Source organism: Vicugna pacos, unplaced genomic scaffold, assembly GCF_048564905.1.
Source record: "Vicugna pacos unplaced genomic scaffold, VicPac4 scaffold_103, whole genome shotgun sequence".
NCBI lineage: Eukaryota > Metazoa > Chordata > Mammalia > Artiodactyla > Camelidae > Vicugna > Vicugna pacos.
In genome coordinates this window covers 2,122,792-2,138,264 of record NW_027328783.1, presented here as the reverse complement: position 1 = coordinate 2,138,264, position 15,473 = coordinate 2,122,792, and the positions used below count along the sequence as shown (strand labels likewise).

Genomic DNA, 15,473 nt, shown 5'->3' with positions numbered 1-15,473 from the left:
TGACCATTGCTTCAGTTATTGGGATCATTGTCTACGGACTTTCAGTGTTCACTGTTTTTCCTGCAAAACTTCCCAAGAACCTGAGTGGAACAGACCCAATCCAAAAGTACCTGACTGTGCAGGTGGGCCACGCCCATCACTGCTTCCCTCATCAGTTTTATCATCTTCATGACCCTGAACGCCATATATGAGAAAGTGGCAGTCATGATGACTGACTCTGGTAAGCTCCTCCTGCAGCTGAGATAATTTCTACACAAGTTTTAGAACCAGGTCAAAACAGAGACTATCTTTTAGGCACTTCAATTGCAGTACATTACAGTCTTTAGTTAACTTCAAGTGTAAACGTATTTCCTCTAGCCTATATGAGAAGTGAATTAGCTCCATTTTTGCATTAGTAAAAGGGACAAAGGACGCTTTAGAATGTCCAAGCTCTGTGTAAATATGTCAGTGTTTAATAATAATTTCAATTACATTAGATAATGTACCCTACTGTTGAAAGTAAATAGTCTCTGTATTGCAAATAAGTGGAAGAGTGTCGTGGTTCCAGTGGGAGATTTGCTTGTGCGTTACGGAGAGGACAGATAATCACAGTTTTATGTGTCTTCCCCCCATGCTGTTCCTGTTAGTGTAGCTCCATTCTCATCAGCTGCGGCTTCTATAATAAATGTTTCTTCTCTCTGGCTTGTATCCCACCCAGCGGTTTAGCGGCCTAAGTTAAGTGCTTCCCACATATTGCATGTGGCTGGGTGGTTCTCCCAGTGGTCTGCTCAGTGGTCATCTTCTGAAAATACTAAGACCAATTCAAATTCTGAACTAGGAGGATGACCCGTTTTCTGTTCCCCAAATGCTTCTAGCAAGTTGCCCCGTGTTTTGTTTGTCTTCTTCAATAGTCCTACCTTACTGCCGTTCAGGGAGACAAGAGAATATTATTCAGCAGGATGTTTAGAAGTAGCTTTCTTTCAAATTACACCTGACAGAGGACAGTTCTTGCCCATTGGATACTGTTGTGCTTATAAATTTTAAGGAACGGATGACTTTTTTTTTTTTGCCTTGTGGGATATTGCGTTCTTAGTAGGAGAAACTCTTACAACACTGTGTAGAGTTGGAATTAACATAGTGGATATGTTAAGAAATTCAAAACAGCTGATATGAAAACAGTGTGAATTGCGTATATATATATATATATATATATATATATATATATATATATATATATATACATACATACATATTTATTGTGTTAACTCATGTGTCCATGGCTTTGATTAGGGTCTCAAAGCCATTCACAGTTTTACAGACTTACCTTTTCTTTATTCTAGCTGCAGAGCTCCCAAGGACCAGACTGACTATGAGAAAAACCCAGCCATGAAGTTGCTCTTGTTCCATTTTGTCAACTACTACTCCTCGTGTTTCTACATCACATTCTTTAAGGGCAGATTTGTGACTTATCCATGAGATCTGATGTATTCCCTGTAAAAATACAGAAATGAAGAGGTGTGAATACAGCTTTGTGTTCTGACAGTCTAATCTGTTTCAGGTTTTCTCTTAGTTGCCCAATGAAGAGTGTCTTTACTCTCTGTTCCTTTGATTTTTTTAGGCATAAAATAATGACTTTATTTCATGTTAGAGCTATCTAAAATTTAAATGAGATTTTCTTTCTAATATTCCAGTGTGACCCAAGTGGCTGTCTCCTTGAACTGATGACACAGCTGACAATAATCATGGGAGGACAGTCCATCTGGAATAACATACAAGAGGTGTTGCTTCCGTGAGTACTCAGTCATGTGTTCTTGGGGTGAGAACGGCCCACCGACCCACGTCATTTTCCTGCTTGGCCATCTCTAGAACAGGGGAGACTCTCTGCTTATTAAAGCTCTCCAGATAGGATGATACATCCAACAGTATAAACGTACCTGCTGTTTAATAATTATGTTTAAATGCCTTCCTTTTTGTTTAACATAAATCCTCAAGTGCTATAGTCTCTGCTTATTAGCCCATCACTGGGGACTGACTGATCAGAGCCCATTGAGAGATGGCCCTTTTTGGGGCCATGAACTAAGTTTTCCCACAACTTCCTGCAAATTTCTCCTCCTTTTATATATGCATTTAAAAATCCATAACAGGAATTTGTTGAGTGCCTAGTATGTGCTAGTCACTGTATTAAATGTTGTGCATATATGTATGTGTGCGTGTGTGTGTGTGTGTGTACAATTTAATCACCCAAACAATCCTTATTCTTATCTTCCTTTTGCAAATGAAGATCCTGTGGCTTAAAGAGGGTAACTGATTTGCCCAAGCTCTCATTGCCAATAAGAGACCACTGTGGGACTCAGATGTAAAACCCTATCTCTCTGAATCCATGTTCGTCTAAGAACAGAGACTCTCTTGGGTTCCTAAGGCACAGGGTTACATAACGTTTTAAGAAACACTTGTCTAAAATAATAACTACAGAGATTTTGACTTATTGTTCTCTTCCTAAAAATGAGAAAAGCAGATGTTAGCCAAGGTCACACTGTCCTTTTGATTTTCACATAAGCCCAATCCCACATCAAAGTGGACAGTCCAGTGTTATCTGCAATTTCTAAACATTTCAAGGAGCTTACTGTGTTCGCTTTTTGTTGCTGTTGTAACTAGTATCCCCAAACGTCATGGTAGTAGGAAGAAAAAAGAAAAAGTCTCCACTAAACAACACAAATTTAAACTTGTAGTTTTCTTGAACGCAGAAGCCTGCTGAAGTCAAAGTGTTGGCACGGCTGTTTCTGAAGGTCTCAGGGGAACCTGTATCTTTGACTTTTCTGGCTTCCAGAGGCCACCTCCATCTCTTGGCCAGTGACCTCTTTTCTCAATCTCAAGGTCAGCATGTTTGTGTGTCTCTGACTCTGATCCTGTGGTCAGATCTCCTCTCCTCTCTCCCCTCTTTTGCCTCCTTCTTCCTCCTTTAACGACTCTGGTGATTACACTGGGCCCACATCTATAATCCAGCTGGTCTCTCTTAGGGTCGACTGTTTAGCAACCTTAACCACATCTGCAACCATAGGTACCCTTTGCCAGGGAATCTGACCTCTTCCTATGTTCTGGGGATAAGGACATAGACATATTGGGGGGGGACATTTTTCTGCCTACCACACTAACCTTTTTAAGATAATTTCTGGCTTTGAGTTTCTGTTTTCATGAAACTGTTGAACTCTCTCCTGTCTTGCCCTCCACACCAGTATTCTGCTCCTGGCCAACCTAACTGCTGAGCTCGCCCCTCTCTGTGGTGTCCCCCAAAACCACTTACACAAGCAGGTCTTACTGTTGTTTGGAGAATGGGGGAGAAACTCAAACAACTTGAATTTTGAAATAAAAAACCTCCATGATATTAAAATCTTCCATGCCACTATAAAAAAATTTATTTTTTAACTTCGTTTTTTAATTTTTAAACTATTTTAAACTTTGTAACTTTTTTAAACTTTACTTTTTTTCTTATCATCCTTCATTGTAGGCTCCAGAAACCTGCTATTCTGCCCACCGCATCCAAGTTCCCTTTCATTGTTTCTCCTCCCTTCCCTAACCTTCCTTCTCTCTCCCTTATTACCAAGTTTCTGTCCATTCTCTTTATAGGGCAGTTAAATTATTTTTTCTTTCTTTCTATGTGTTTTTACAGAGTGAACACCTTTGGGTGTCAGTGTGTCCTTCCACATTTCTTCACAAGGGCTTCATCTTTCAGCTTCAGTATGGATTCCTGGGGTCTGTCTCGAAATCAAAGGCATTTCCCTTGTCCCCCAGCTCACCACGCCCCTCAAAAAAAGATTCTGATCTTCGCTGTGAAATGAATCTTTTTTTTTCCCTACTGTGCAGTAGACAACACTTACCCTGAGCTCACAGTCAGATATTTCCAGAGGAGTAAAAGTAGGTCATGTGCAAATAGTACTACTTTTCTCTGTGAAAAGAAATAGATCAGATAGAGGAAATACTTAACTCAGATTACTCAAAAGCATTTCCTGAAGGAAATAAGTAAATTATTTAACACTAAATTTTGTTGAATCTGGTTATCCGTGAGCTATTTTTACCAATCAAGAAGGATATATTTCCTAAACTGGTACTGAGCAATTCATGTGAAATGAAACTTGCTCACATGAACTAGTTTAAAGTAAAGGATGCATTATAGTATCTGTGGTCTGTTTATACCTTCGCTTAAGTAAGCACATTTTTCTAGGTTCCAGTGAGCTGAACTTTGCCTCCATGTATTTCTAATATGGGCTAAAATATTTAGGGAATATATTTTGAATTATGATTCCCTTTTTTGAAAACCAGGAATTCTGAATTGTAGCCAAGTTCGAGGGTGGCTTGTGTTTTCCTCACTGCCTCTTCTCTTTGTTTAAGTGCAGTTTCATTCTTAATTTTTCATATAAAATCCTAACATACCAAAGATCTATCAATTACTCTTGCTGCACCAAAGCTATACCCATCCTCAAAAATACATAGGAAGGGAAAAGAAAACTTATCAAAATTAGCGACTATTTTCATGCTATTCAAATATGTCTAAAGGAACATAATGAAATGAATTTCACTATATCTCACCTGCCTCCACCCCCCCAATCCCATGTGGGGTTCTTGAGTAGGATTCTGGGAGCAAAAGAAGAAGGAGAGTGATGCCGTGATCCAGGCTCCCTCTGGGGCCTCCCCAGCACTTGGATCTGCACCTGGTATAAAGTAGGTCTCAGTCCGAGCCAGCTGAGTGAGTGAGTGACTCACAGGCATCGAATGCGTAACATCAGTGAATCAACAGCATTCTTTGTAGGACTCAGAGAATAAGCTGAGTGCCCTGTGGCCTTCCCAGCCTCACATACTATTTTGATGTTGGGGTCATTTCTGGGAATGTTATTCTGTACTGGACAAAAGGCTAGTACAATTCCAGGGTTAAGCAACTTTCCTAGGGAAATTTTATGATAAAATATTAAGAAAAATAATTAAATGCCCAAAATGACATAGCATTGTCCTTTGGTGTTTAGATAATGTATGGCTGTAATTTTCTTACTTTATATGTTTTCTACATTTTCCACTGTGTGTATGCACTACTATATAATAAGAAAAAGCAAATGTTTAAAAGAGAAAATCTCTCTTCTCCAGATATGATTTGGTTAGAGGATGAGTCAGAGAAATATAATAAGAGAATCTTAAATACATGTGTCCATAATTCACTCTTTAAATTCAGGAACAGGAAACTCAGGAATGAAATAGATTAAGAGAATCAAAGATACTTGTATTCAAGATTAGCAAGTAGGAGTGTCCTCAACAGAAATGGTGATAATCTATAATTCAGGGATTAAATGTGATAATGAAGGTACAAAGACAACATGAAGTAGAAAATGCCACGTGGCAAGCACAGTGTAAAGGGCAATTTACTATGATTATGCCAATATGTGTGGTCAATTCCCAAGGAAATGATTGTGTAACCCCTGCTAGAGGAAGAAAGCTTCCAGCCTTGGCTGGAGAGGGGGGAGGATCCAGTGTCTGTATTTTTTTAAATGTCTACAGGTGCTTCTCATGTGCAAATTGATATCCCTGCACGAGAACCTTAAACCAACAGAAAACCCAAAAGACCGTGGACAATGATAGGTAGACGAGAGCCCAAGCTTTTCTGCCACAGATGAGTGGCTCCACTCAGGAAGACTGATCAAGAAGCTCAGAGTCTTAGCTAAGGACAAGCAAGTCGGGACTTCTAATACGACCTAATGCCATCGACAGGGGAGGGCATTTCAGCACAAGAAGGGAGCGCCAGGTGATTTAACATGGAAGTTTCACCCTGGATCCATACCGTGATTGATTTAGGTCCCGGAGGGTTAAAGCCCTGCTTCCCTGTGGCATGGACCGGATTCCACAAGAGGCTGAGACAGGAAGTATGAGGCAGAGAAAAATTCCCCCAGGAGAATCCCGAGTCTGGGTGATAGGGAGGGTGATGGACGAGCGTGGTCCCAGCGCCACCCCCACCACAGGGCTCCGAGTGGCTGTGGAGCTGCGCGCCCCCGGCCGGACCTCAGACCTGCCTGCAGTGCTCTGGGCTGCGGCCTGGGGAGCGGCTTCAGCAGCAGGCTGGCCCCATCATTCTCGTAGGTGCTGCAGTGACCCCCAACCCTGTGGCCACGGTGATCCCAAGCCAAGGGTCTAAGTGACTTTAACCCTATTTACAGGTGACCACAGCCGGTTAGCCAGTGCTGCTCAAAAGGAAGATCCCCCATGGGGTTTTGATGTGTCAGGGGGGTTGCTAATACCTGGCCTGCTTTGAATCATTTCATCCTGACAGCAGCCTGGGCAGTTGAAGTTTCATCTCTCAATTTTATTTCAACTTTTTTTGTTGAAAGTATAGTTGGTTTACAATATTGTGTTAATTCTTGCTGTACAGCATAGTGATTCATATATATATATATATATATGTATATATATATATATATATATATATATATATATATTCCTTGTCATATACTTTTCCACTATAGGCTATTAAAAGTTATTGAGTGTAGTTCCCTGTGCTATACAGAAGGATCTTGTTGTTTGAAACAAAAATTACTAAACAAAGTAACAAAGTAAGCAGACTAAACCTAGACATGTATATGACACAGTTGAGTTTATCTCAGGATTTAAATGTGGTTTTGATCTCCAGGATCTCTTTATCAAATTACCATATGCAAAGTGCCTGTGGAACACTTCTCAGAAATATGTTTTAAAATCATAAGATTTAGAGAATAAAGAAGGAAGATAATTATACTGGAAAGCAGATATCAAAATATAGAAATGGGCATTTGTGATACAGTAATATCTGAATTATTGGAAGAATGTGTTGAATAAGAGGATCCAGTGGTGGGTCTACTAACCGCAACATTCTGCCATAGCAGTGAGTGTAAATCATCTTCTGAGATCTGCAACAATTGCATTTTGAATGTAAATAAAGTTAAATAAAAAATAAGCCATGAAGTGTGGATTCAGATTCAGGAGTATCTCGAGTCCATATCCCCAGCACTTCCCAGTGCTCCCTGCTCTTCCCCTAATGTCATTGAAAGAAGTGGGGAAAGTTTGTGAAGCGAAGGGCATGTTCCATTGCAAAGAAATCTCGTAGCAAACCTGGGAGCATGGCCAGTGAAAGCTTAATGCTGAGATTAGAGGCCGTGGGAAACCAAGCAGAGGCAGCTCTTTACAAGTCACATCATATGCTCTGTGTGTGTCTACGTGTGTATGCATACAGACGTGTGGGCATGTATGATGTATACACCTGCCTTTCATGTGAAGCCGCCTCACTGTCCAAATTTGAAATCCATCCAAACGTGCAGTGCAGTCAGTCGAAGCTCAGCCAGACGCTAAGTTGTCTGTTGTTGCTCTGTCTCTTCTGCTGAACTCCACGAGTAAACCACGCGCCAGCTGTTGCTTTCAGGGACAACAGCTCTGTAGGCTACAGGTCCATGCCTTGTTTCACTGCCAACTCTGATTTCCTTTCAGGAAAAATTGCCATTTGAAAAAGGGGAAAGCATTCAGTTGGCCCACAAGCCTCTGAGTGAGGAAAAAACATAACGTTAGAGTCAGCTCTGTGGGACAGCATCCAGAAGGGGGCAGAGCACTGGGCTGCGAGTCGAGGCTGTGTTTCTTTCAAGCTCTGCACTGAATTTGAGGTGGCATGCCACTTCTCTGGCCCTTGATTTGTTCAGCTTAAATTAGGGTCTTGGACCTGTTCTATCCAATGTTAGAGTATCACTTTGTTGCTCGGTGACCCTCCATGGCTCCGCAATTCCTTCAGAGGGAAAAATGCCCACATCCTCATGGCAGCCTCTAAGGCTCCACCCCCAAAACCACCACTTATTTCCTATTCACTGTGGCCCACACCAGTCTCCATGCTGTCTTTCCAGCGTGTGAGACCTCCAGGCCTGTAATCACTTTTCCCTCTGCCCCTCCTCTGCCCACCCCTTTGTTTCCTTCTTTGCCTTATTCAAAGGTCACTGCCCCATCCCCACTCCTCCCTAGCACACATTCCTCACCCTCCTTTATTTTCCTCCGCAGCACTTATCACCGGCTCACAGACCCTGTATTTCTGTCTTTTACTTATTTTCTGTGAGATTTTCAGACTGGAAAGGCCATGGTGGATAATAGCAGAGAAATGGGGGTAAAAAAGACAAATGAGGGAAGGCATCTTCTAAAACCTAAAATGCCCACCTGAAAAGGAGGTAGGAGATAAAGTAGCAGTAGTCGTTACAATTTTGGTAAACCCAAGGTACGTGGTCAGGACTAGTTTTCACAATTTTTGAGGGTAGGGAGGCAGCAATAAAAAGAAATTTATCCTGAAAACAAGAAATTAAATTCTTGGGAAGATGATGTGTTCAGCTTGAAATGTCAGTAATACTTTTATGACCTTGGTCTGATAATATCCTGCCTTATAATTTGATCTGTTTGACAGCTGGGTCATTAATCTAATGGTGCCACAGTTCCAGAAGCAGAACAGACCACCCCACGATGGGAATGGGACAACCGTCTGTATCCCATGGGCAAACTGGGGTTATTTTATGAATACCCTGAAATGAGTAAGTCATCAGTGGAGATTTCTGTGCTGTCGGTTATACTAGAATATGCTTTGGGTCTCAGAAGCATCGGTTACCGAGCCAAACAATGACCTAGCATACCGACACGGAGCCCACTTTTCTCCATTAGATGCAATTATGCAGTCAGGCTTTCAAATAGGGTGCCTGTGTGTATCTTTGTCAATATTTATGTTGTACAAAGCTGAATGTTTACTGCCAAGGAATGAAATGGAATACTCATTCAGATACGTCTCCACCATTGATTCTCAGATCCTTCTGGTCATGTCGTTTGAAGATGAACTCAGAACCGTTACTAGATGTGACTCAGCTCGGGCTGTAGCCCGTGAGGCACAGCTGCTGGCTGATATCCTTCTAAACAGAGTCATGTGAGCCAGCCGGCCTGTGCAGAAAGCCCGCAAGGGCATCCTGCCTCATTGCAGCAAGGTTCACAGGGTCACCCCTTCCACATCTCACACCTGCCTTTGATATGGTTTCTGCCTGATTCCTTGAGTGACCTCATGGCACATCACTGGCTTGAATTCAAGATGAATTTGTTGATCTGGAGTATCGGTAGAGCACACATCCCCTCCTTCTCCAATGTCTTTGTCCATTTCTGTACATTTGTTTGGGCTTGGTTTCTCTTTGGTTGAACTTGGTTTTGAGCTCTCATTTGCCTTTAAATTGTTGCATCTCAAAATAGATTTCCATAGGAAACGTTATCTTTTCTATTATGCATGGCGCACTTTTATCTACTAGAAGGCTGATGAAGTGCACGTTTTGTATCTGAGCCCTTTCAGCTCACCACTGCCTTGAAGTAGTTTTTTTTTTTTTTAAGCTTAGGAGACAAGAAAGGATTTGGGTCAATAGGCTTTGCATTTATGCATGCGGGTTCATGTCTGCAAAGCCACCCCTTTGTGCTTCCTGTTTATAAGTCTACAGATAGAGGGAGTTTACTTTTTCCTAAATTACATTCTCCCTACATAACAGGATGGAGTAACAGCTATTCTAGAGAGATTGTTCAGATTTATTTGTTTTCCTATTATCTAAATAATCCCTGACGAATTAGAAAATTGAATCCATTTCTGAGAGTAGGCAGTCTGTTTTTCTGTATTCAACGCTGGAGTGAAACTTATATTGTGTTCTTTTCATTCATGGGAGGTAGAATTTCCAAGTGCTTTTTGAATTATTTTTGTTCCTCTAAAATAAATTGCCTTTGGTGGTGATATCCTGACCTCAGTTTCCTCCTCCCAGTTTTTCCCATGATCATTAATGTCACCCCACCTGCCTTTTTAGTTATGCCTCTTAGCTGCTGAAGGGGAACAGCTACTGACAGATGACCCTGGAGTCCTCCACCTGTGCTTCGTTAGGCCTCGCACCCAGCCACCAACCCTAGTCTCCTTCGCCTGAAGTATCTTTCTCTGCTTTTCTGCCTGGAAGGACTCTTGCCAAGCCTTGGCAGGGACCCCTCCACTTTTTAGAGATTATCTGCTCTCCTGTCTAGGCATGAATTGCACTTGATTCTTGTCTTGATGGTGCATGATCGTGTCCGTGTCCATTGTGCTTCGTGGCTGGACTGATCCTGTCGGAGGCTGTAGTCAGGCTTTTCATCCTCCCGTCATTGTCTGGAGCACCACAGCCTGGACCCTGGGCCTCATATGTGTTTAAGTGACTTGAGCTTGGAGTTTCAGCACACTCACATAAAACTGTTAGATGAGTTGGCGGTAATATTGCCCCCAAGGCCCCCACAAGGTTCTATATGGCATATGGCTTTTTCTGAGTGAAATTTCTCTTTTATTTGTTTTAGTGAATTCCCCACTGTCCTTTGAGATTATTAGAGTAACCCTGAGTTGTTAACCACAATAGCTCTCCCCACACCAGCGAAAGATCCTGCTGTCTGAGAACTCAGACATGGGACATAAGAGAAATAATCTATCAGTCTTAAAATCTGGAAGCCATAAGATACCGTTTTGCACTTAGAGCACCCACAGCACAAACACCAGTCTCTCAAAAATTTGACGCTGCCTTCCCAGAGGGCGGGCGCCATAAGTGAAATGCTGTGAGGGATGAAGTGAGAGCTCTTTGTCTCTGGTACTGCCTTTTCCACCCTTGCTGTGTTAACTTGATCTTCCCTTCATATATTATGTTCTCCATTTAATTTATTGCATTTAATATCAGTTGTTCTTCAACATCTCCTTGCACCCGAACCGTCCATTCCCTCTCTCTCCAGTGCTATCCCACCCACGCCTCTCCTGCGCTCTCCAGGACCAGGCCTGTCTCCCCCACGCCCTCACCTCTGTTCTGTCTGCCCACCACCTGCACTGGCATTTCCTTAACTCTGCAGAATGAACTTCCCAAAATGGCAGCTGAGTAACTGGGGGGGATTGTAGACCTCTCATCTCTTTACCGATTCATTCGTTTATCTATCCAAAAATCACTGAGCACCTGCTATGCCAAACACTGTATCAGCTGCTGGGGAGACCAAGACAGATAAGACTTGGTGTCTGCACTCCCCAGGCCAGGCGAGACTTGGCGAGTAGTTGATGGATTGCTAACCAGGTGAACACAAATTGGACTTCCTAGAGCTAGAAATATTTGAACTGAATTTTGAAAGGTGAAAGGAAGTTAGCTCTCTAATGTGTGGTAGAGGGAGTGGACACTTCATGCAGAGAGGTAGAGACATAAGTGTACACGGCATGAACTGGCTTGGCTAGACTGAAGAACAACAAGTAGGGCTAGAACAAAGGATCCATAGGTGGGAATATCAGGTGCACATGGCCTCTGTCACGATGGGCCTTGTGTGCTTAGACTTGAATGTATCCTTAATGAAACAGGTATATATTGGTATATTTGTAAGTAAGAGAATTGCATAATATTTATGTTGAAGAATATCTGGTTATTCTAGCAGCAGAATGGAAGATACTATTTTTGGGAGAGGCCCATACTTTGGGGGGAAATGATGTTTTGGGAACAACCCAGGTAACCCAGACAACAAGTGTCACACGCCTGCAGAGATGCCCTGGGCAGAGGGAGAGGGACATGGGAGGCAGAAGTGATGACTGCTGCAGTAGGGACTGCAGGGCTGGGGCGGCGGGCCGCAGAGCTGCTGAGGTGACTTTCCAGTGACCCATCTTGAAAGAGGATCTGCAGGGGCAGTGTAAGGGGAAGAGCTGATTTCGAGATGGTTCTGTGTGTGGCAGTTTGAGTGCAAAGTGTCTATGGGACATCTGAGGGGTGATGTCTGTTGTTAAGCTGGATTCACCAGTCAGGAGCTCAGAGGAGCTGTGGGTGAGGCCGTGGGGGCGATTCAGTCCTGCCAGGCGGAGGACTGAAGACGAGGCCCTGGGGAAAAGGGCCATGAACATGGCAAATGGGAGACGAGAAATCCACCAAGAGAGAGAAGAATAGCAGAGCAGTTGGGAGAAAGCTAGTTGAGGCAACACAGAGAAGGCTGTAACCTGGCTTAAGAGGGATTTGAACACTGACTAAAGGGAGCATAGTGAGAAACGGGGGGTTTGTGGGGCAAAAAAGCAAGGGCTAATTCCCACCTTTAATTGCCGAGACTGGGGAAAGGGAGGAGGAGGACTAAGGTAGCCTTTAAAAAACAGATCTGTGTGTATCTGTGTGTGTGCATATGTGCACACACACTTTTCTGCCTGGGCTTTTTAAATTTATTTAAGTAAAACAAAAATTAAGGGGGGAAAACACTCCACTGAGAGGAAAATATTTGTCCATGGCAAAAGCTACCTGGTAATCAAATAAACAGGAGCTGAAAATGCCCACTGGTTTGAAACACGCAGCCACCGGCAGTGCAACTCCTGTCTCAGTGCCGCGGTGAGGGCCGTGGGGGATGCAGGGCTCCGAGCCCTGGAGGAGTCATCAGCGCAGGCACTTCTCCAAGAGACTGGACTTTAAAGGGAAGAAGAAAGAGTAGAAAGTATCAGAGAGCAACACAGGGCCGTGAGAGAGGGTTGGGCGAGGGTTAGTTTTGTTTTACAGTGGGCGTTTCTGGCCTTGATGAGTTCCTAGGCCTTTGCTGTTATTGGTCTTTGTTCCAAAAGCTTTTTAGAAAGTTCTTCTCGTTTGAATATCTGAACAGATTAAATCATGTTGGGTTATTTCTGGTATTTTATTTTTTAATTAATAAATTATCTGGAATTTATTTTAATAACAAAAGTGAGGACACTGTGCCAGGTCTTCCAATGATTTAGCTAATTACTCCAGTACTTGAATCCACTGATTTGAAGTGTCAGTTTTATAATATTACTAAAATCTCAAATATATCCACGTCTATTCTTGAAATGCATTGTATTACATTCATACTCTCAGTGCACTATTTCTATACTTTTTCCACGACCATAGATTAATGCCTCCTAGAGTTGGTCCTATTTAATCTTTTTCCAGAATATCCCTAACACTGCAAGTTCAAACTTCCCTCCTCATTATTTTATTTGTATATTTGTGTATATTTCTGGAAGAACAATACGATCACCCTTCAGATATTTTTCTTAAATCCATTTTGGATTATTAACTAAATTTGCATTCAGATTCTAAATTTACTTTGGAGAAATAATGTTCTATGTCCCCCAAGCTTGAGTCTGCCCAATGAAGAGTATGGTGCATTCTACTGCTCATTCAATCATCATATTTTTTTCTTTTTTTTTAAGTCATTTATCAGAATCATCTTAACATTTTTAATTAATTTATTTCTGAATAGTCTGTGCCTTTGTTGTCATTATAATGATATCTTTTCTGGGTTTTTAACTGGGTTGATTGCTAATAAACTCCTAATTTCTGGCAATGAGAAGGAGATCTGACAGTGTGGGGCACTCTTTCCAATATGGTGACTGTGAGCAGTGTGTTACCTTAGGATGTCCACTTGCCAATTTGCCAGTGGCTGCACCCACTCCACACATTTCTGCTACTTACCTGCCCCCTGTAGGCAGATGAGTTCATGTAGGGTTAGGTGGGTTATGGACACAGATACTGATATCACTGCTGCCACACTGCTGACTCTGTGGCATCACTAACTCTGGTTCTTGCTCTCTGACCTCCCTGAATATGACAGCTCCTTTTGGGCTGTGGACCTACTGCATCTTTCCAGCACTGTAGGCTTTTATGCAACACACCCCTGCCTCTCAGGTCACAAGCAAATGTCAGCTCCTCCTACACATCCACCCCATCCACGGTCTTGCCGTTCCTGGCCAGAGTGGTCCCTACCCCTTGACTGATCAGTAACAGTAAATGGACTTTAAATTTGCCTCTCATCTTCTGGCTTAGTTACATACCTGTGCTAGTTTACTTTAAAGGTCTGCCAGTTAGGAGGGGAGGGTCTAAAAGTCTTTTAGATTTCTGGCCTTATCATTTCTAACTGCTCCCCCACCCCATGGAATAGCTTACCACAGATCTCTGCTGCCCCATCTGTAGCAATGCCCTGTAAATTACAGACAGAGAGAAAAGAACTTCTAAGCCACCACCACAACTTTGACTTCCTGTGACCACACAGACCATAGAAATATCAAGATAAAAATTCCTGAATAAGAATATTTTTCTTAGGAAGACACTTTAATTGCATACCTTTCTGTGACTTGTAATAACTTCATAGACTCTCTGAATGTGCTGCACTCACCTTCCCAGACTCAAGGGAGCTTGCTCACTTGCCTATTTTCAGTGCATTTCCTCCAGCATTCTCTATGCAGAGCTTTCCCAAAGGTACATTTCTTATTTCTATTTAAATTGTTAGATAAATCCACAATATTCTTTTTTTAATCCTCAATTACAAATCATCTTCCAAGATTGCATTATTTCAACACTGAGAGTGAATAATATGCTTCAAGATTCCCAAGTTTATTATGAGCAAATAACTATGGTTGGTTGAAGATTTTTAAGTATGTTATTCCTACTAAGGGTATATACGTGAAAGAAACAGTTTGAAATAAGTCTTCTTCCCAGAGATATTATATTTGCCTTTTGTTTGGATTCTTTCACTGTTAAACATTATTATTACCGTGAATGTGTTTTCTCTTTGGGATTTAGTTCACCATTTGCCCCTCTCTCTTTACAGGAGTAAAGGAATTGATGTTGTCCTTCCATCCGTCTACCACTCCATGTTATGTGTCCATTCCTTAAACAGGTATTCAGTTTGGGTTCACCAGATTATTTGTGGCCTCTTTCCAGTGGCCCCTCTGTTGGCTCTGGAGAACAATATATTGGAAATCAGACTCGGTACGTGGAAACTTGACTACAAATTATAGATGCGTGGTGCCAGAAAAAGCCCAGAACATCACAGCGTGGCAGTCAACCATGAAAGTAACAACAATTCTGGCTGTGGTGGACCAGCGTGTGTAAAAAGGCTTCATTGGGTGAAGACTTAGAAGAGTCCAAAAATGCATTGGCGTTGCTTCCTAAGGAATCCAGTGATGGGTATTGTTTAATATGAGAGGGAGATGCTAACACTATCATCGTTATAAACAACATAGTTGTTGTAATTGTTATTATTTTTTATATAATTTCTTTATAATAAATATTTGTGACTTACAAGACCCTTACAGAGGCAGTTGTTAAGAAGTGTGGCCATTATACTGTTACAGAAGAGTTAATTCAGTAGAAGTATGGTAATAGTATTAATGAGTACTCTTTTGATCCTCACATGAATATAAAGGTTACCCAGGAGTGCTTGTATAATGGAGATAGAAATCAATCCATTTAAGAGTTTGTAGAACCTAAAATAACAGCAGTCATTCCACCGTATTTGACTTCGTGTGTGTGCTGGAGGTGGGGAAACAGAGTCCACACATTTTCTGGGGGCACATTTGTTCCCAAGCTGGGGGATATCGGCTAAAAACCTCCGCTGCCCATAGAGAGGCACACGCCAATACTTGGCTTAGAGCCCAACCCCCACATTCCCTGTAAGACCGGCCTAGGAAAACACTC

At 42.1% G+C, this 15,473-nt stretch overlaps 1 long non-coding RNA gene across 2 annotated transcripts in view; it reads left to right on the top strand.

The window, feature by feature from the left end:
• LOC140694726 (uncharacterized) overlaps positions 1-14,874 on the top strand; it is a 47,898-nt gene extending 33,024 nt beyond the window's left edge. The window contains exons 5-7 of one of the 2 annotated variants that reach the window (XR_012070338.1): positions 1,320-1,494; positions 1,671-1,768; positions 14,605-14,874. This is a non-coding gene — a long non-coding RNA (uncharacterized lncRNA). The remainder of the gene's footprint in view (positions 1-1,319; positions 1,495-1,670; positions 1,769-14,604) is intronic. The other variant, XR_012070339.1, reaches the window with a different exon arrangement.
• The last annotated feature ends 599 nt before the right edge of the window (positions 14,875-15,473 follow it).